The following is a 21,862-nucleotide window of genomic DNA, read 5'->3' on the forward strand; positions in this document are numbered from 1 at the left end:
GAGCCAGATGCGCGCATAACCCAGACCAAACCCAGACCTAACCGGTGGTATCCTCTAAAATATTGATCGAAACCAAGTTTAATGGACTGTTTCAGTGTGGTACCACATTACTACGTGACTCAAACCCGAGAAAACCCAGGATCTGGCCAACAAGTATGCGAAGAAGGCAAAATCATGAGCCAGATTCGGGCATACCCGAGACCTAACCCAGACTTAACCGGTGTTACCGACTATAATGCTGACCGAATCCATGTTTAATTGACTGTAACTGTGTGGTACCACATTACTACGTGATTCATACCCGAAAAAACCCATGATCTGGCCAACAAGTATGACAAGAAGGCAAAATCATGAGCAAGCTGCGCGCATAACCCAGACCTAACGCAGACCTAACCGCAGTCATCCTCTAAAATATTGATCGAAACCAAGTTTAATGGACTGTTTCAGTGTGGTACCACATTACTACGTGATTCAAACCCGAAAAAACCCAGGATCTGGCCAACAACTATGCGAAGAAGGCAAAATCATGAGCCAGATGCGCGCATAACCCAGACGTAACCCAGAATTAACCGGTTTTATCCTCTAAAATATTGATCGAAACCAGGTTTAATTAACTGTTTCAGTGTGGTACCATATTACTACGTGATTCAAACCAGAGAAGACCCAGGATCTGGCCAACAACTATGCGAAGAAGGCAAAATCATGAGCCAGATGCGCGCATAACCCAGACCTAACCCAGACCTAACCGGTTTTATCCTCTAAAATATTGATCGAAACCAGGTTTAATTAACTGTTTCAGTGTGGTACCATATTACTACGTGATTCAAACCAGAGAAGACCCAGGATCTGGCCAACAAGTATGCGAAGAAGGCAAAATCATGAGCCAGATGCGGGCATAACCCTGACCTGACCCTGACCTAACCGGTGTCATCCTCTAAAATATTGATCGAAACCAGGTTTAATTAACTGTTTCAGTGTTGTACCATATTACTACGTGATTCAAACCAGAGAAGACCCAGGATCTGGCCAACAAGTATGCGAAGAAGGCAAAATCATGAGCCAGATTCGGGCATAACCCAGACCTAACCCAGACCTAACCGGTGTTACCGACTAAAATACTGACCGAATCCATGTTTAATTGACTGTTACTGTGTGGTACCACATTACTACGTGACTCAAACCCGAAAAAACCCAGGATCTTGTCAACGAGTATGCGAAGAAGGCAAAATCATGAGCAAGCTGCGCGCATAACCCAGACCTAACCCAGACCTAACCGGTTTTATCCTCTAAAATATTAATCGAAACCAGGTTTAATTGACTGTTTCAATGTTGTACAACATTACTACGTGATTCACACCCGACAAAACCCAGGATCTGGCCAACAAGTATGCGAAGAAGGCAAAATCATGAGCCAGATGCGGGCATAACCCTGACCTGACCCTGACCTAACCGGTGTCATCCTCTAAAATATTGATCGAAACCAGGTTTAATTAACTGTTTCAGTGTGGTACCATATTACTACGTGATTCAAACCAGAGAAGACCCAGGATCTGGCCAACAAGTATGCGAAGAAGGCAAAATCATGAGCCAGATGCGCGCATAACCCAGACCTTACCCAGACCTAACCGGTTTTATCCTCTAAAATATTGATCGAAACCAGGTTTAATTGTCTGTTTCAGTGTGGTTCCATATTACTACGTGATTCAAACCAGAGAAAACCCAGGATCTGGCCAGCAAGTATGCGAAGAAGGCAAAATCATGAGCCAGATGCGGGCATAACCCAGACCTAACCCAGACATAGCCGGTGTCATCCTTTAAAATATTAATCGAAACCAAGTTGAATGGACTGTTTCAGTGTGGTACCACATTACTACGTGACTCAAACCCGAGAAAACCCAGGATCTGGCCAACAAGTGTGCGAAGGAGGCAAAATCATGAGCCAGATGCGCGCGTAACCCAGACCAAACCCAGACCTAACCGGTGTTATCCTCTAAAATGTGGATCGAAACCACGTTTAATTGTCTGTTTCAGTGTGGTTCCATATTACTACGTGATTCAAACCAGAAAAAACCCAGGATCTGGCCAACAAGTATGCGAAGAAGTCAAAATCATGAGCCAGATGCGGGCATAACCCAGACCTAACCCAGACCTAACCGGTTTTATCCTCTAAAATATTGATCGAAATCAGGTTTAATTGACTGTTACTGAGTGGTACCACATTAGTACGTGATTCAAACCCGAGAAAACCCAGGATCTGGCCAACAAGTATGCGAAGAAGTCAAAATCATGAGCCAGACGCGGTCATAAGCCAGACCTAACCCAGACCTAACCGGTTTTATCCTCTAAAATATTGATCGAAACCAGGTTTAGTTGACTGTTACTGAGTGGTACCACATTAGTACGTGATTCAAACCCGAGAAAACCCAGGATCTGGCCAACAAGTATGCGAAGAAGTCAAAATCATGAGCCAGATGCGGTCATAAGCCAGACCTAACCCAGACCTAACCGGTGTCATCCTCTAAAATATTGTTCGAAACCAAGTTTAATGGACTGTTTCAGTGTGGTACCACATTACTACGTGACTCAAACCCGAAAAAACCCAGGATCTGGCCAACAAGTATGCGAAGAAGTCAAAATCATGAGCCGGATGCGCGCATAACCCAGACCAAACCCAGACCTAACCAGTGGTATCCTCTAAAATATTGATCGAAACCAAGTTTAATGGACTGTTTCAGTGTGGTACCACATTACTACGTGACTCAAACCCGAGAAAACCCAGGATCTGGCCAACAAGTATGCGAAGAAGGCAAAATCATGAGCCAGATTCGGGCATACCCGAGACCTAACCCAGACTTAACCGGTGATACCGACTAAAATACTGACCGAATCCATGTTTAATTGACTGTAACTGTGTGGTACCACATTACTACGTGATTCATACCCGAAAAAACCCAGGATCTGGCCAACAAGTATGACAAGAAGGCAAAATCATGAGCCAGATGCGTGCATAAACCAGACCTTTTTTTTTTTTTTTTTTAACGTGGTGAAATCCTCATGGACACCCCGGCTCCCTGGGGGGGGTGGCCGGGGTAGTGCCGGACTCTTACCGGCTAAAACAGCACGGTGACCGCCTGCGCCCTTTATCTGGGGAGAGTCACGGGAACCAAACTAGCGATACTACCGTGACTCTCCCCGTTGGCGCAACGCCCTATTACGGGCCCTTCCCTGGGGAGGAGATGTGATCCTACGCCCCCAATGGGAGGCAAACATAATTGATTGCCCCCCGCCGACGCCACGCGGTCACACACGTCATCGCCCCCACTCGAGCCGTTGCTACTAGCCGCGACCGGGCCCCCACCCGATCGCGACCACGGTTGCGGGGCCGGCTGACACTGCCGCCCCCGCTGGACGGGGCCCCTGCGACGGGCCCCCGGTACGGTGATGGGCTGGTTGCGAGGGGGAATGAGGGAATAAAGTCCCTCACCTCGCACCATAAACACCATCACCGACCCCTTCGCGTTCCCCCTGCCACGGGGAGTGGTGGAGGGTCTTACGGTCGGCGTCGCCGCCAGCCCCCCACCTCCTCACGCGCCCGCTCGGCGTCTTCCTTGGCGACCATGACCTCCTCGCAAAACAAGGCCATGGCCGCCCACGCCTCCTCACTGCCGACCATTGCACGAATGACGGCCGGCAGCGAGAGGTCCGCTCCAATCGCTCTAATAAGGACACCGCGCTGCGCTGCCCACGCCGGGCAAAACTGCAGCGTGTGCTGCGCGGTGTCCTCCCTTCCCCTGTAGTGACGGCACGCAGCCGTCGCCTCCCGCCCTATCCGATGCAGGTACCGACCGAAGCAACCGTGTCCGGTCAGCACCTGTGTCAGGCGGTAGGTGGGCGTACCCCAGCAACGGCCCACCCAAGCGTAAAATACTGGGCGGACCGCCGCGGCAACGCGATCATCCCGCTGGTCTGGCTTGGATAGCCACTGCAGCCACCGACTATAGACGCGTCGCCGCGTCTGGCTACGGGCCCTGGCGGCCTCCTCGCCGTGCGGGTCCACGCCCCGCTGGCGAAGGTCACAGAGGCTTTGATAGACCTCTGCGTCCATTTTCGCCAGCAGGTAAAATGGTGCGGAACCCGCCAGCAAGGTGGCGGCAGTGTAGGAGATCGTGCGATATCCCCGCACGACTCTGATGGCGACCAACCTCTGTAACCGACGGAGTACAAATACACCCCGCCGATTGGCCATCAGACCGCCGGCCCATATTGACGCGCCATAAGGCGCCATGGACCGGACGACTCCCAAATACAGCCGCCGTGCCGCCATGTTGGGCCCCCCGAGATTGGGCATTATGCGGCCTAACGCGGCCGCTGCCCTTTCAATACGGGGACCCAACCCTTCCAAATGATTCCCGAACCGCCAGTAGCTGTCGAGGGTGAGGCCCAGATACTTCATCCGGCGCCCCACCGCGACTTGGGCTCCGCCCACCCGTAGAGACGCCTGGCGCGGCACCCCGCGACCACTGATGTTACACAGCCAGATGGCCTCGGTCTTCTGGGGTGCCACGCGCAACCCCAGACGCTCTATTTCGGCAACGACTCGTGCCGTCCCTTCCTCCGCGAGGGCCACGGCCCTCCTCCACGTGTCCCCGCCGGCTATCACCAGGGTGTCGTCGGCATAACATACCAACGGCACGCCGACGGGGAGATCAGCCCGCAGCACCGCGTCATACGCCAAGTTCCACAGGTGCGGCCCGAGGACCGACCCCTGTGGAACACCGCGGTGTACCGCTCTCTGCTCCATCCCATTCCGACCCGGATATTGGACTACCCTGCCCCGCAGATAATCCCCGATCAGTCGGCATAGATAGGCGGGCATCCGGTGGTACTGGAGTGCCCGACCTATCGCCCCCCAGGAGACGGTGTTAAAGGCGTTGGCTATGTCAAGTGATACTGCCAACGCCACACCCCTCCGGGAGATTGCCGATTCCGCCAGGGTCCGCACTGTCGCTAGGGCGTCGACCGTGGAGCGGCCCCGGCGAAAGCCGAACTGTCGGTCGGCCAGATCGGGGCCGACGCGGGACAGGTGCCCCTCGAGCCGGGATACAATGACCCGCTCGAGGAGCTTTCCAGCCTCGTCCAATTGACAAATGTGTCGGAACGCGGATGGAGAATCCGCGGGCTTCCCTGGCTTGTGGAGGAGGACCAATCTCGCCACCTTCCATATGGGGGGGAACTGGCCGGTCCGAAGGCACGCGTCGAAAACGCGTATCAAGCCGGCCTCCAGAGCACCCACCGCTATAGCCCAGGCCCTGCCAGGTATGCCGTCCGGTCCTGGCGCCGTCTTCTTGGCAGCCATTCTCCGGACGGCCCTGGCCAGCTCCTCCTCGGAGACCCCCAGTTCGTCGGACCACCAAGGCGGGTGATCCGGCTGTGGCTCGGGGGGATGCAGAAACGCCTCTCCCCCAACGGGGAAGAGGACGCGCATAGTTTCCCCGAGCAGCTGGGGGTCGAGGCTCTCTGTGATCGGGGGCGCCCATGATCGCATCTTCCCTGCAACCATATGATAGGGTCGCCCCCATGGATTTGCATCCAGAGAGCCGAGGAGCTCCGACCATGCCTGGGTTTTCGCGGTCGCGATGGCCCGGCGGAGGGTTCTTCGCGCCAGGGAAAATTCCCCACGCAACCCCACCACCTCTGCCTCCGTCGCCCCGCGCCGTCTCCTGGCGCGGGTGTACCGGCGTCGGGTGACAACGCACCGAGTGCGTAAGTCCTCGATCTCGCCCGACCACCAATACACGGACTCCCCGCGGCTCGGGGCGGTGGTGCGGGGCATGACTGCGTCGCACAACGACTTCATAGTCTCCCGGAACCAACGCGCCCCGGCAGAAGGATTGCCGAGGGTCCGGGGTGGCATTTCCTGCCATGCCACGACGGAGGCTGCCATCGCAAGGGCGTCCGGGTCCAGCCTCTTGGCGGACCAGCGTGGCGTCGGGTGAGCTTCCCTGCCCGGTTGACGGGGTCCATTTACGCCGGGGGTCGCGGATACGGAAAACGTTATGTAGAGGTGGTCGCTTAACGTGGCCACCTCCTCCGCGACCCTCCAGTCGGACACACGGCGCGCTATGGCGGGGCTCGCCAACGATATGTCGACGATCGACTCGCCCCGCGCGTGCACGCACGTGCTCACGGCCCCCTCATTCAACATTTCGGGGCCGTGACCCGCCGCCCATACGAGCATCGCGTCGCCCTTCACGGTCGTCCTGGGACAGCCCCACGCTGCAGCGTGTGCATTAAAATCTCCCAAGACGAGTACCCCACTGGCGAGATGTGGGGGATGCATCTCCCCACCTCGTCGAGGTACGCCTCAAAATCGCTGAGGCCCATAGCGGGCGACGCATAACACCTGGCAACCACAAGTTCCCCCCACTTAACCGCCACAAAACCGTGGCCCCTCCCTACCACGGAGCACGGCAGCGTGCCGCCCCCGTACTGCCATGTGATCGCCGAGACACCGTTAAGGTCCCCCACCCAAACTGGGTGTTTGGGGACACAATAGGGCTCGGCGATCACTGCCATCCCAATGTTCCACTGCCGGAGGGTTTTGGAGCATGAGATCTTGAGCCCCCCGACAGTGGTTCAAATTGACCTGGTGGAGGCGTTGAGACATTATCGGGTCTCACCCGCGGCCTCCTCCAGGCCTCCCCTTCCAGTGTTTAGGGCGCCTCAGCGCACCCCGGATCTTTGCCACCGTACGAGGCCATCACGCCCCTACTAAGTGGCTTTGACCCGCACGGCGACTGGTCTGCCGCTTGTGGTGGGGGCTCTGCAGCACCCCCACCCGACAACACACCTTCCGCTTCCGTGGAGGTGGAGGGCGCCGAGTCGCAAGGCGCCACATCCACCTCCATCATCTCCGTCATCGGCGGGGGTGCGGAAGCACACCCCACCACTGTCACTACCGCCACAACAGAGGCTGGGGCGGGTTTAGCACCCGACACCACAGCTAGGGACGGCTGGGGACAAGCCGCCCCTTGGACCTCCATTGCGACGGGCACCGGTGCCGGCTCAACACCAGCCGGCACCGTGGATGGGGGCACAACCGCACCTTTCCCCTTCTTCCCTTTCCGTTTGGGAGGACGGCACGCCGCCCCACCCATGCGGTGATCCGCTGGCCGCCCCAAGCCCACACAAAGGGGGCATTTTGGGGCGGCCGCGCACTCCCGTGCGGTGTGGGATGCCCCTCCGCAGCGATAGCAGAGGCCGCTGCGATCAACAGTGCTGGTGCACCGCTGCCGGACATGACCGAACTCCAGGCAGCGGTGGCACTGCAGCGGCCTCGCGGCGAGCACCGCCAGCCGGGCCTCGAAGAAGCCGACCATTAGTCGGCCGGACTTCGCGAGCTTAGTTGCGGCGCGTAGGGGACAGCGGGCCCAGGCAGTAAACATGCCTGAGCTGTCCCGGCGGAGGTCACCAACATTGACCTCCGCATCGCCGCAACCCCCGGCGGTGGCAAGGGCCTCCCTAACCGCGTCCTGGGTGGCTGCCTCCGACAGGCCGGACACCCGTAACTCGGCCTTCTTCTGGGGGCAAGCCACCCGAACACCCTCCTCCTGGAGGGCCCCCTCAAGACGAGCCTGCAGGGCGGTCGCCTTCTCCCTCCCCTTTTCGCCGGGGATCGCTAAAAGGAGCGCCCCGGTAACTGCCCTTGTTGGCCGCATTCCGGTTATCCCGAGATCTTTACAGATCCCGGGCATCACCCTTGTTAGTAGAGGGCCCAAATCCTTTTCGCGCCCAGTGGCGGCGGTCACTGAGACTGCCGCATTTTTCGGCAGCCTCGGTAACTTGACCGCCGCCGGCTGGGCACTACCCTTCTTCTTATTAACCGCCACGACATTCCCGGCTGACCGACCTGCCAGGAACAGGTCGACCACCGCACCCTTATTGCCGCCCTTCCTCTTCCCCCGCCTCACCACCTCCGCACAAGTTCCCTGCCCTTCGTTGGCGGTGGCAGGGGTGGACCGGGTCTCGGTGTGTACTGTCGGAGCGGACCTGCCGCTGTCCGCCTTGGGAGGCGGTGGAGGGGGACGTGTTACTGCCTTTGACGAACGTTTCGACTTCGCGGCAGGTGGCTTTGCCGACGCCATTACTCCGGCTGCAGGTATGCCGCCCTGGGTCTTGATGGAGTTTTCCTTAAGGGGCTTCTGCTTAGGGGGTTCCGCGGCGGCTTTCACGGGGGCAGGCGCGCACCCCGGTTTTATTACCACGGTCCCCTTAACCTTTCTCTCCACGGATGGAGGAAGGGACACCGGGCCTTTCCCCAGCGGTGGGCGGGACACTGCCCGCCAAACCGCTTCTAGCCGGGCCTCTACCCGATCCTCCACAGCGGAGATGTGCCCCGCCATCTCGGAAACCCTCTTGACGATCTCGGTCATCATGACCATTAAAGGGCTTCCGGACGCGGGGCTCTCCATCTCAGGTGGAGCAGGCCGTTCTACGGGCGACGGTCCAGGGATCGCCGTCTCTGCCTCCATACCGGAGTCCTCCGCGGCAAAAGTTGACGGAAGGAGGTCCTTCCGCCGCGGTCGTGGGGCACAAGCCAGTTCGTGATCCGGCGGCGTCTCGCCGGTCACCTCTTCCCCTGCTCTCAGCAGCCGCCGCTGCTCCTCCTTGTACCTCAGGCGGCCCACTTCCCGCCTGAGGTGCTCCAGCTCCCTGTCCTTCACCCTCACGGTTTCGGACAAGGTGGTGGCGGTGGAATCAGCCACTTCCAGCCTCTTCTCGAGGGCCTTCGCCCTCCTCTCCCATTCGCCTTGGCGAATGACAACTTCCCGGGCCGGCCTGTTCGGGTTTTCGGCGCGGTCAGCTCTGCCGTGCAGCTCTTCGGCGCTGACCAACGCCACCCGTGCAGCCAAACGTAGGCCGCGGATGTCCGTCGTCTTCAGGTGACTCGCGGTGTCTGCCACCCTGACGACGGACTCCAATTGCTCCTTCAGCCGACCCAGGAGCTCGTCCAGCTTCATGACCTCCGCAATATTGCGGAGGTCTGCCTGCTTCGGCATAGTGTTTCATGCCTGGACCCAACTTTCTTGAGTCCACAAAAATTCCCCGGGGTCTTCCCGCCCCTGGGCCCTTCCTCTTCCTTTTACCGGGCCCATAGTCACCGTCACTGGACCCGGCGCTCTCCCCTTCTTCGGTGGTGCAGCGGTTAGGCGCCCACTCGTCACCATCCTGCGAGTCGTCATTCAGTAGGGATATGGGCTCCCCAATGGACGCCGCCGCCACTTCTCCACTCTCGGCCACGACGCCCTCGGCATCATGCCTCTTGCGGGGTGGCGAGTCTCTCCCAGTCTTCCGCCACTCGGTGGCATTTAGCCGCTCTAAAGTGACTACAGGGACGGGGCTGGCCCTGTGGAGGCTAATTTCCATTCCATTGTCTATAAAACCCTTCTCGTTTGCCGATTTCATTGCCTGTCCGTTCTCCAAATTTCCGATCCGGTTTGTTTGTTTTTGAGATTCATTATCCATGATTGTTCCCACGAGTGTGGTCGGAATGGAGGTCACCCCAGGCAGAGCCGCCTTGCCTGGGGAAGCCTAATACTCCGGGGGTTCGGCAGGTGCCCCCGGAGGTGGTCGCTAGGGATTGGGCCTTCTCTCCCAACCATGCATCCCATCGCCGCGCACCATAACTTAGGATTAGAGGGTAATTTATAGAGTTACCATCCTCGCGGCCCAGGCGGTTAAGCCAAGGCCCCCTGTCCTCCTGCCGTCACGTACCATTCACAAAACCTAGACTGGAATTGTGAATGGGTCGTTGCGACGACCAACAGGAGGCTTACGGTGTGGTTAGCATCAGGTACCTCGGGGTCGCTACGCCCCGTACTGCGCCGGACACCTGGCCGCACACAGCCCCTGAGGGAGCATAACCCTGACTTGACCCACACCTAACCGGTTTTATCCTCTAAAATATTGATCGAAACCAGGTTTTATAGACTGTTACTGTGTGGTACCACATTACTACGTGATTCAAACCCGAAAAAACCCAGGATATGGCCAACAAGTATGCGAAGAAGGCAAAATCATGAGCCAGATGCTGGCATATCCCAGACCTAACCCAGACCTAACCGGTGTTACCGACTAAAATACTGACCGAATCCAGGTTTAATTGACTGTTACTGAGTGGTACCACATTACGACGTGATTCATACCCGAAAAAACCCAGGATATGGCCAACAAGTATGCGAAGAAGTCAAAATCATGAGACAGATGCGGGCATAACCCAGACCTAACCCAGACCTAACCGGTTTTAACCTCTAAAATATTGATCGAAACCAGGTTTTATTGACTGTTACTGAGTGGTACCACATTACGACGTGATTCATACCCGAAATAACCCAGGATCTGGCCAACAAGTATGCGAAGAAGTCAAAATCATGAGCCAGATGCGGGCATAACCCAGACCTAACCCAGACCTAACACGTGTTATCCTCTAAAATATTCATCGAAACCAAGCTTAATAGACTGTTTCTGTGTGGTACCACATTTCTACGTGATTCAAACCCGAAAAAACCCAGGATATGGCCAACAAGTATGTGAAGAAGCCAAAATCATGAGCCAGATGCTGGCATAACCCAGACCTAACCCAGACCTAACCGGTCTTAACCTCTAAAATATTGATCGAAACCAGGTTTAATTGACTGTTACTGAGTGGTACCACATTAGTACGTGATTCAAACTCGAGAAAACCCAGGATCTGGCCAACAAGTATGCGAAGAAGTCAAAATCATGAGCCAGATGCGGTCATAAGCCAGACCTAACCCAGACCTAACCGGTGGTATCCTCTAAAATATTGATCGAAACCAAGTTTAATGGACTGTTTCAGTGTGGTACCACATTACTACGTGACTCAAACCCGAGAAAACCCAGGATCTGGCCAACAAGTATGCGAAGAAGTCAAAATCATGAGCCAGATGCGGTCATAAGCCAGACCTAACCCAGACCTAACCGGTGGTATCCTCTAAAATATTGATCGAAACCAAGTTTAATGGACTGTTTCAGTGTGGTACCACATTACTACGTGATTCAAACCCGAGAAAGCCCAGGATCTGGCCAACAAGTATGCGAAGAAGGCAAAATCATGAGCCAGATGCGGGCATAACCCATATCTAACCAAGACCTAACCGGTGTTCGCACTGGGGGGGGCCATGCGTCGCGCGGAGGAGGGGTCGCAACGCGTCGTCGACCGGATCAGGGGGATGGGGATGACGATGGCGGTCCATAAGACCGAGGTGATTGCGTTTCACTCACCTCGGCAGGATCCGCCACCCCCTCTGATCCGGGTGGGTGGGGCTGACATCGAGGTGAAGCCCCAGATCAGGTATCTAGGGCTGATCCTCGATAGCCACTGGCGTTTCGAGGAGCATTTCCGCTGCCTGGTCCCCCGGTTGGAAAGGATGGTTGCGGCTCTGGGCCGGATCCTGCCCAACCTGGGGGGCCCGGCGGGCCGAGTTCGTCGCCTCTATGTGGCAATGGTCCAGTCGGTGGCCCTATACGGGGCCCCCGTCTGGGCGGACGACCTGGCTGCCTCCCGGCGCAGCATGACTATGCTGCGTCGGGTGCAGAGGCGCATGGCGCTCAGGGTCGTCCGCGGGTATCGGACCATGTCACATGAGGCGGCGACGGTTCTAGCGGGGATGCCGCCCATGCACCTGCTCGCGCGGTCGCACGCGGTGATGTACCGGCACCGCGTCGACCGTCGCGCGGGGGTGGGGGCGGTCCCGGGCGGGCAGGAACCTGCTTGGGGCGATTTGAAGCGCCAGGCCCGGCAGTCCGTGTTGCTCGCGTGGCAGGAGCGGCTGGCTCTGCCAACCGCGGGGCACCGGTCTGTCGGGGCTGTTCGGCCACTCCTGAAGGAGTGGCTGGACAGAGGCCATGGCAGCCTCAGCTACCGGCTGGCACAGGTATTTTCCGGGCATGGCAGCTTCGGAAGATACCTGTGCCGGATAGGGAAGGAGCCGACGGCGCGTTGCTGCCACTGCGACGCTGAGCAGGACACGGCGGATCATACCCTGGAGGTATGCCCCGCGTGGGAGGGGGAGCGCCGTGTCCTGGTCGGCGTCGTCGGGCGGGATGTCTCGCTGCCGGGCGTGGTGCGCGCCATGCTCGGCAGCGAGGAGAAGTGGAGGGCCGTGGCCTCCTTCTGCGAGAACGTAATGTTGCAGAAGGAGGCCGCGGGGAGGGAGCGCGAGCTTCAGCGCGCCGGTGGCCCGAGGTCGTCGCCCGGTCGCGAGGCGTCGTGGGCGGCCGCCTCGGCGTGGCGGATGACCTAGGCTGGGAGGGGGGTCCTGAGGGGACCCTCCTCCCGCCTGGCGGCGCCGGGTCGGACCGGTTGGGGGTTGGAGTGCCTCCCCCTACCGGTCCGACGCAAGGGGAGGCACCCTCGGCGGTCTGGTGCGGCCATGAACGCCCGGCCGCCGAGGGGTGGAAACGGGGTCGCGGGCGGTTGCGAGTTGGGGTTCGCAGCCGCCACTAAACGCGGCCCCGGGACGGATAGCGGCGGGATGGAGTGGCCCCGTCCCGCCGCTATGAGGCAGTGTGTCTACTGGGGGGACCGATTGTCCCACCGGGGGATGGGCGCGAAAGCGCGGGCACGGGGAGGATACCGGAAGAATGCTTCGAGCGATTCCCGGTATCCTCCCAAAGCGTGCCGAAGGGTCACCGTGGGGTTTTTAGTGGGTAGGTCCCGCACCTGTCGTTGTACGGGCGCGGGGAATCCCACACACCCTTCCCACCTCTCCCCAAGGAGGTGGGAGGGAGTCTTTCGAAGATTTTCCCCACGACAAAAAAAAAAAAAAAAAAAAAAAAAAAAAGATCTAACCGGTGTTACCGACTAAAATACTGACCGTATCCAGGTTTAATTGACTGTTTCAATGTGGTACCACATTACTACGTGATTCAAACCCGAAAGAACCCAGGATCTGGCCAACAAGTATGCGAAGAAGGCAAAATCATGAGCCTGTCTCGGGCATAATCCAGACCTAACCCAGACCCTCTTTCCGGAGGAGAACCATCCTCGCCACCTTCCAACTGGGGGGGAATCGCCCGTCCCTCAGGCAACGGTTAAACAACCGCCTGAGGTCGGCCCCAAGGACGCCGTGGGTTAAGACCCAAACCCGGCCGGGCACACCATCCGGACCCGGGGCCGTGTTACGCGCCCCGAGCCGTCAGCTGGCCGTGGTCAGCTCCCCCTGCGTGACCCCCAACTCGGCCACCCACTCCAACGGGGCCGTCGCCTCTGCCGGAGGACGTGGTACCATCTCCCCTATTGGGAAGTGAGTATTGTCCACGCCCTCCAGCAGCCGGGGGTCAAGACTCTCGGTGACGGGGGGCGCCCACGGGCGGAGCTTGTTCAGCACCACCTTATTAGGGCGCCCCCAAGGGTCGTCATCAAGGGTCTCGAGGAGCTCCTTCCATGCCCGGGTCTTGGCCCGTTTGATGGCGACCTGCAGAGCCATCCGCGACATGCGGTATGCCTCATACAGGTCATCTGCTCTCGCTTGCGCCACGCTATCGTCTCTCTGTAGACGACGGCGCGCGCGGGTGTACTGGCGTCGGGCGCGGACACTCGCGTCTCGCATTTCCGCGAACGCGGCCGACCACCAGTACACCGCCCGGCGAGGAGAAGCCCGCCCGACCCGGGGCATCGCCGCGTCACATATGTTCGCGACCATCCCCTCGAGCCGGGCGACCTCCTCCTCTATACTCGGCAACTCGGCCGCCTCCCGCGGCCAAGTTGCAGCGGGGGCAGCTGCCATCAGGGCGTCCATGTCCAGGCGCCGAAACGCCCAGCAGCGCGGTGGGGTACCACCCGGACGGTGGTGTCGGGATGCATCCCCCGCGGCAGCAGAGACCTCCATCCGGATATACCGGTGGTCCGAGAGTGTTACTGCTCCCGCGACCACGTGCCACCCCGACACCATGCGCACGGCGTTGGGGGTCGCGAATCCAACATCCACAATAGACCCCCCATATCGCCGCACACACGTGTGCTCCGACCCCCAGTTCAGTAACCGAAGGTCGAGCCCCGCCGCCCAGTCGCCCAGGATCCCACCGCGAACGGAAGTCCTGGGGGACCCCGACGCCACCGACTTGGCGTTGAAGTCCCCCAGAACCATCACCGGCCGGACCGCGCAGCGCTGCACGCATGCCGCGACCTCGGCCAGGTACTGCTCGAACGCGACGTGATCGCTGCGAGGCGAGATGTAGCACCCCACCACGGCGACTCCCCCCCCCCCAGTCCAGGGCGACGAATCCCCGACCGCGCTCCGGCATGGAAAACGGCGGGGACCCGTCGCCACCAAGCCGTCCGCGTCGCCCACCCAATGAGGGTGATCAGGGACGCGGTACGGCTCGGCGGCGACAGCCAGGCCAACCCCCCACTCCGCGAGGACTTGGGACATCATATCCGGTGCCGCGCGGCAGTGGTTGAGGTTGGCCTGGAGGAGGAGGCGGGGCGCCATTAATTACCGACCGCCCCAGCCTCCTCCCGGCTGTCCGTCCCCGTGGCACCGTCCACCTCCATGGTGGACGATGCCACCGCCCGCGGCGCCGGAGTCGGAACGGCCCGCCTCTTCCTCTCCTTCCGGGAGGGGGGAGAGCATTTCCTGCTACCCACCCTGTGGCCGGCTGGCATCCCCCTGTCCGCACATAGCGGGCAGTGGAGGACCGCCGAGCACTGGCTCGCGCGGTGGACCTTCGCCCTGCAGCGGTAACATTGACCGCTGCGGTCCACCGGCGAGGTGCACCACTGCCTCACATGCCCCAATTCGAGGCAGCGGTGACACTGGAGCCGGCGTGGCGCGAGTATCTCCACTCGCGCCGAAACCCACCCCACCAAAATCCTCCCGGATTCCACCAAGGAGAGGGGGCAGCGGGCCCACACGGACCCCAGGCCGGAAGGAGATCTGCGGATCTCCCCGACCCGCAAATCCCCCTCAGAGAAATCCCCCGCCCTTGCTAGGGCACGCGCCACGTCCTCCGCGGTGGCCGAGTCGTCCAGCCCACACACGCGCATCTCCGTGCGCTTCGTGGGCCGGGCGACCCGGGCACCCCGCTCGCCCAGCTGCTCCCGGAGCCTCTGGGCGAGTCGGTCGGCCTGCACGCCGCCGTCTGGACCGGGGATCTCCAGCAGGAGACCCCCAGTCACGGCCCGCTTCGCCCTGACGGAAGCGATGCCAAGCTCTTCCAGGGACACATTGTCCCTGGCGAACCGCATCGCCTTCGCGAGTGTCAGGTCGCCCCCCTGCGCAACGGTCAGCGCTACCGCTGCCGTCTTAGGGGGGAGGCCAAGTCGCGCCTTCGCAGCCTATCCTTTGGCCGCGGGCGGCGGGGGCGGAGGCTGCGCTTGCGAGGCCTTCCTCGCCGCCCTCCTCGCCCTCCGCCCCACCACCTCGCTCCACGACACCCCCCCTTGGGGCGATGCCGCGGAGGACGCGGGAACCGGGACCACGAGTACGCTTCCCCCCTTGGGGGTCACGACCCGAGGTCCCAGAGTCGCCACGGTGGGCGGAGCCTTGGCTCCCCCCACCTTCGCCTTCCCCGGCCGTGCTGGCACTGGTCGGGGTGGCACCACCCTCCCACCGACGGCTCTTCCGGGGAGGAGCTCCTCCCGGAAGGCGGCCAGCCTCTTATCAATCATGTCGCCTATCCTCCTCAGGAGATCGTCCTCTGAGGAGGACGGGGACTTCTGCGCGGGCGGAGTGCGGGTGGAAGGGCCCGTGGGGTCCCGCACCACCTCCGCCGCACTCCGCTTCATAACGACCGCAGTAGGGCGCGGCGTAGAAGGAGGGAGGACAGGAGGGAGGGCCGCGCTGTTCCAGCGCGCCTCTGCCCTCATCCTCCCCCGTCGCTCCTCCTCCAACAAGAGCTGCAGACGGGCGTTCCGCCCGCTCAGCTCCCGCGCCGCGTCCCTCATCATTCGGGCAGCCTCCCTCAGAGCCTCTGCCCCGCCGCTCTTCTGCCCCTTAAACGAGCAGGCAGCGGCCACTTTCTCCACTCGTCTAAGGGACGAGGAGATCCTCTCCGATATCTCCTCGGTCACCTCGTCCCTGAGGCAACGCATCCGGACAACCGGGCTCATCGCCCTGTCCACTCCATTGACGGCCAGCCCCGTCATCTTTCTCTTGGAGCCTATGAGGCTCCTGGTGGAGGAGAAGGACGAGACTGACGTAGTCTCATCGTCCTCCTCCATCCTCCACGAAGCCGGGCCAGGCGCTGGGAGCGGCGCGAGCGCCGTCACTCCAGTCCCAACACCGCCTTCGTCCTCCCTCTCTGACTTACCCCGTCCCATCCCCGTTTTAATTTTAAACTCCATAGTATTCCCACGAGCAAGTCGGAAGAAAAGGTCCGCCCGGGCAGAGCCGCCTTACCCGGGTAAGCCTATATACTCCGGGGGTTCGGCAGGTTCCCCGGAGGTGGTCGCTTGGGATTGGGCCTTCTCCCCCAACCATGCATCCCATCGCCGCGCACCATAGCTTAGGATTGGAGGGCGATTTTATAGAGTCGCCATACTCGTGGCCCAGGCGGTTAAGCCAAGACCCCCGTTCCTCCTGCCGTCACGTACCATTCACAAAACCAATAGGGAATTGTGAATGGGTCGTTGTGACGACCAACAGGAGGCTTACGGTGTGTGTATGACTCGGGTACCCCGGGTTCGTTAAGCCCGTACTGCAGCTGAAAGGCTGGCAGCCCCTGAGGGAGTGTGAAACGCACTTCCAAAAACCCGTCGCTCGAGATGCGACAGGACGGTTTGTCATCCGATTGCTTTTTTTCACCCGAGACCGGACGAAGCGTTAGGAAGCTCCTATCGAATCGCTCTCTCCGCCCTTGGGAGGTTAAGGAAAAAATTGGACACAGACCAGACCCTCGCAAGAGAATATACGACGTTTCTCGAGGAATATGAGGAGCTGGGTCATATGACTCGCATAGAGCCTATTGACAAGACCAGACTCTATATTCCACATCGAGCAGTCATACGCACCGAGAGTGCAACGACTAAATTAAGAGTCGTATTTAACGCGACAAGCCGAACCACCGGCGGTCGTTCATTAAATGACATCCTACACGCAGGTCCAAAATTGCAGAACGACATCACGCCAGTTTGGACCCGATGGCGTCTGTATGAATACGTGTTGGTGGCCATCATAGAGAAAATGTTCCGACAAATTCTCGTCGCCCCGCAGGATCGTCGTTTTCAATGCATCCTATGGCGCACACCCGACAACGAACAGCTCCGTGCGTTCGAATTAAATATCGTTACTTACGGTACGGCGTGTGCACCATACTTCACGATGCGAACCCTCCTTGAGTTGAAAAATCTGGACGAGCACAGGTACCCCATTGACGCTCCGATTCTCGAGCAGGACGTTTACGTAGACGTTTTTATGGGAGCACCCCATACGTCTTTGTTGGAGAAAATTCGTAACCAAGTTTGCGAGCTCCTACAAAAGGGTGGGTTCAAGCGGCAAAAGTGCTTTCCAACTAGCTTCCTCCTCGCTTACTAGCTCACTGCTCGCTTAGTAGCTTACTGCTTGCTTGCTAGCTTGCTGCTTGCTTTCTAGCATACTGGTTGCTTACTAGCACACTGCTTGCATACAAGCTTACTACTTCCTTACTAGCTAATTGCGTGCTTACTAGCATGCTGCTTCCTTACCAGCTTCCTACTTGCTTACAAGCTTGCTGCTTGCTTCCTAGCTTACTGCTTGCTTACAAGCATACTTCTTCCTTACTAGCTTCCCCTTGGCCTGCTAGCTCACTGCTTGCTTACTAGGTTACTGGTAGCTTACTAGCTTACTGCTTGCTTACTAGCATACTGCTTCCTTACTAGCACACTGCTTTCTTAATAGCTAATTGCTTTTTGCTTACTAGCCTACTTGAAACTTATTAGCACACTGCTTGCTTGCTAGAATGCTCCTTACTTACTAGCATCCTGCTCGCTTATTGGCTCACTGCATGCTTACTAGCTTACAGCTTGCTTACTAGTATGCTGCTTCATTACTAGCTTCCTGCTCGCTAACTGGCTCGCTGCATGCTTACTAGCTTACTAGTATGCTGCTTCCTTACTAGCTTCCTGCTCGCTAGCTGGCTCGTTGCATGCTTACTAGCTTACTAGCTGTTTAAATATCGCTTTAATTCGACGTATTTTCGAGTAAAGTAAAATTCGTCACCCGGTATTGTTTTCTCGGCGTACGTAAGACCAGAGGTACCTCGGTCGTCGTGTCCGCTACGCGAAAACAGTACGGGATAAAAGAACAGCCGCTCTCGGGTTTTTTCGAGACCTCACGCGATCGACCACGTAACGCTCAATTTCGAAACGAAAGTTTCAACGCGCGTGTCTAGAGAAGGTACGACAATTTTGTATTAGACAAAGACGGACTCAAAAAACGTTTACAGCGCCGCTTTACGGAGGTTTCACCCTACTAGCGAACATTTTGACTGTCCGTGCTCGTCCGTCACTCTTAATCTGGAACCGGCAGGGAGCACATGGGCATACGACCCCGCTCCTCCCCGTCCTCGAATAGTTACGAGTTACTCGAACTTTTCGAATAATTTCTAAACGTGGAATAGGAAGGACTCCATACGAGAACGGATTGTAAAAACAATCCTTTATCGTTTCGAATTTGAATCTCGAACCTCTCTCGACTGTCGAACGGTGCAAACCCACCCTTAGGGGCCTTCGTGGCGTGCATACCCTGGGTGGTCTTGCCGTCCTCGAGTCGGTGTTCGGGACAATCTTTGAGTTTCGGCATCCGGCGACCAGCTAGAGCGCAGTACAATCATCGCCAGTGTGTACGGACACTGTGCGTAGAACCGCTCAGTATAGCGCCGTGGTGTACGCACTATAATTACAAGTCGCTGCATGCGCTGTAAAGGTGCTGTACCACACAGTGCCCGTACGCATTACGAGGACGATAAACGGCCGAGGAGCAGGCAAACATTTGGAGTCTTACAACCTCCCTCTGTTAACCTCTCCTGCGACAGTCGAAACTAGCAGTCGGGAAAAATCGAGATCGATTCTCGTCTCCCAAATCTGCAATCAAACGTTTCCTGGTTTAAAGGGAACGTTCACACATACAGTCCCCTAGCTTAGCTGCGTAACGCGGCGGCCGAGTTCCCCGCTCGCAAGTGCGACAAGCACGACCACGAGCGCGTGAACCTTAGAACGAGACGGACAACGTGACTCACGTTACTCGGTATTTACGCATAGTCTCGTCTCTTTTATTTCAGGATAGAGCGACGCGAACCGCCAAAGGAGACGGCCCATCGGCGGGGTTTTTTTCTGGCCAGACGCCGGCCAGACGTCCAGGCGGTTAATATTAAGAGTTTGTGTTTGTGTTCGTCCTGAGAAAAAGTACAAAAGAAACCGCTTCGTCGTACCAGCGACGAAGCGAAAATTAAATAAACGTGCCATTACTACTTTTCCAACGTCCTTTCCCTCGTGATCCGGACCACCGTTAGACGAGGCGTTCAATTAAAATAATTGAACCCTCCCTATTCTAACACTAACTAACTGCTTTTTTACCAGCTTACTGTTTGCTTACAAGCTTACTGGTTACTTACTACCTCCCTGCACGTTTATTAACTCACTGCTTGCTTACTCGCTTACTGCTTGCTTACTACTATACTGCTTCCTTACTAGCTCCATGCTCGCTTGCTAGCTCGCTGCTTCCTTACTAGCTTACTACTTGCTTACTAGCTTACTGCTTGTTCACCTGCTTACTGCTTGCTTACTAACTAACTTTTTTTTATTTTTTATGTGGGGAAATCCTCATGGACACCCCGATGCCCTTAAGTAGGGGGGGGCCTCGGGGTGTGCCGGACTCATACCGGCTATAACCCCACGGTGACCATCCTCCGGCGCTGCGGCGGGGGACCGGGAACTCTAGTGAGACATCACAAAGTCCCCCGCCTTGCCTTGCCTGTCGAGGCTAATCCCGGGGGGAAGGACGACCTGTCCCTCCCCCCTGATTTCTCCGCCGTGGCCGCCAGGTCACACGACGCCCGCGTTCCCAGGGCTGCCTTCGGTGCTGGGGCCCCTAGGACCGAGCACCTGAGGCCCGCACGGGCGGTCCGTCCATCCCCCGGCCGTCGACGTGGTTGCCGGAGGTGAGAGCTGACGGGCCGCCCAACCTCTTAGAGGACTCATAGGACTTCAGGGCTAGTGGAAGGGGCCTGGAGGCGAAGGTCTCCTCGCCCTGGCCCCTCTCCGAGCCCTTCCTCGCCGAGCGGGAGGCGCGGCCTCCTTCTGTGACATAACCACCACACAGAAGGAGGCCACCACTTGCCATGTCCTCTCGCTGGCCACCATTTTGCCAACTACTGTGGCCAGCGAGAGGTTCCTCCCAACTTCCTGTTGCAGAACACGGCGCTCATCTGCCCACGCTGGGCAGGCTGCCAGCGTGTGCTGCGCCGTGTCCTGAGAGTCCCCACAGTGGTGGCACACCGCCGTCGCCTCCTACCCGATTCGACACAGGTGCTCACCAAAGCAACCATGCTCGTTGTCATCCTGTAGGAGACCCTACCCGGTTTGACCTGCCACTCTCGCCAATGTGGCAGGACTGCACCAACGGACCGTTGTGTGGTTCCTCCAGACTGAATTAATTGGTGGAACCACACAAACAAAACGGTCCGTTGGGCATGGCGCCTTGTCGCTTCGACCGCTTGCCTTCTGTCCTCTGGCGGCCTCCCAGTCTCCTAAAGCTCCCTACAATGCCGAAAAACCAATTGGTTTCTCCAGGCTAGGAGCTCCAGGGGAGGGAGACACGCCAGGGTAGTCGCCGCCTCGTGGGAGATGGTGCGATACCCTCTAACAACCCGGATTGCCAGCCGACGGGAGCATCTCCGTGCTGCGCCGGCTGGCATCCAGTTGCGGGGCCCAAATTGGGGCCCCGTAGAGGGCAATTGAACGCACCACCTCCACATAGAGGCGGCGGACTCCATCAGGCCCCCCGATATTCGGAAGAAGGCGGCCTAACGCGGCAGCCGCCTTCTCCACACGGGGAGCCAAGCGGTCGAAATGCTCGACGAAGCACCACCGGCTGTCAAGGATCAGGCCCAGATACTTCATATGGGCCTTCACCTCGACGTAGGCTGTCCTAACTTGGATCCGCAGGCCGGCCGGCGGCACCCCACGGGGGCCAAGTATTTGAAAATACATGGCCTCCGTTTTCTGTGGTGCCACCTCTAGGCCCAGCCTGCGGATTTCAGCGACGACGTTGGCCACCGCCACGTCCGCGGCGAGCGCAGTCCCTCTCCAATCTGACCCGCTGACGAGCACCAGCGTGTCACCAGCATAATACGCCAGCGCTACGTCAGCGGGCACTGGCGCCCGCAGTACCGAGTCGTACCCGATGTTCCATAGCAGGGGTCCTAGAACCGACCCTTGCGGAACCCCGCGTACGACTCCGCTCCGCATGTATACTCCATCCCGCCCGGTGCAACTGATCCACCTGTCGCTAAGTTAGGACCCGACTATCCTCCTCAGGTATGGGGGCACACGATGAAAGTCTAGCGCCCCCATAATCGCCTCCCAGGGCAGCGTGTTAAAGGCATTGACGATATCCAGTGATATCGCCAGTGCCACCCTGCCCTGGGAGGTGGCCCCCTGCGAGAGGGACCGGACCAGCTGGATGGCATCGAGCGTGGACCGTCCCTCTCTAAAACCGAATTGGCAGGGGGCCAAGTCGGGTCCCACTATGGACAGGTGGTTGGAGAGGCGAGCAGCCACTATGTGTTCAAAGAGCTTGCCTGCCTCATCCAACAAATACACCGGCCGGTACGCAGAGGGCGTATCTGCGGGCCTTTCCGC

This window comes from Colletes latitarsis, chromosome 8, assembly GCF_051014445.1.
Source record: "Colletes latitarsis isolate SP2378_abdomen chromosome 8, iyColLati1, whole genome shotgun sequence".
NCBI classification, from domain to species: Eukaryota; Metazoa; Arthropoda; class Insecta; order Hymenoptera; family Colletidae; genus Colletes; species Colletes latitarsis.